We start from the raw sequence: 276 nt of genomic DNA, 5'->3' as shown, positions 1-276 counted from the left end.
ATGGGTGAGACACAATCCTATTATCTCATTTAAATCTTACAGCGTGATAATATATAGCATTTGATTTCTTTACTTTATTTCTCAAATATTGTCTTTGTCCTCTTAATTATTTGATATTCAGAAAGAAAAGATTGATGATATAAATACAAAGGCATCTGATCCTCCTTTAAGGATGAGAAAAAAAAATCAACAAAAAAGACAAAAAAGGAAAAGTGAAAACTGGGACCAACTTTATAATATGATGTGAAAGGCTGATGTTGACACAGTTGAATGTCA

The sequence above is a fragment of the Theobroma umbraticum genome, unplaced genomic scaffold (genome assembly GCF_002168275.2).
Source record: "Theobroma umbraticum cultivar Fairchild unplaced genomic scaffold, ASM216827v3 scaffold_146.0, whole genome shotgun sequence".
Classification (NCBI taxonomy): Eukaryota; Viridiplantae; Streptophyta; class Magnoliopsida; order Malvales; family Malvaceae; genus Theobroma; species Theobroma umbraticum.
This window is presented reverse-complemented; position numbering follows the sequence as displayed.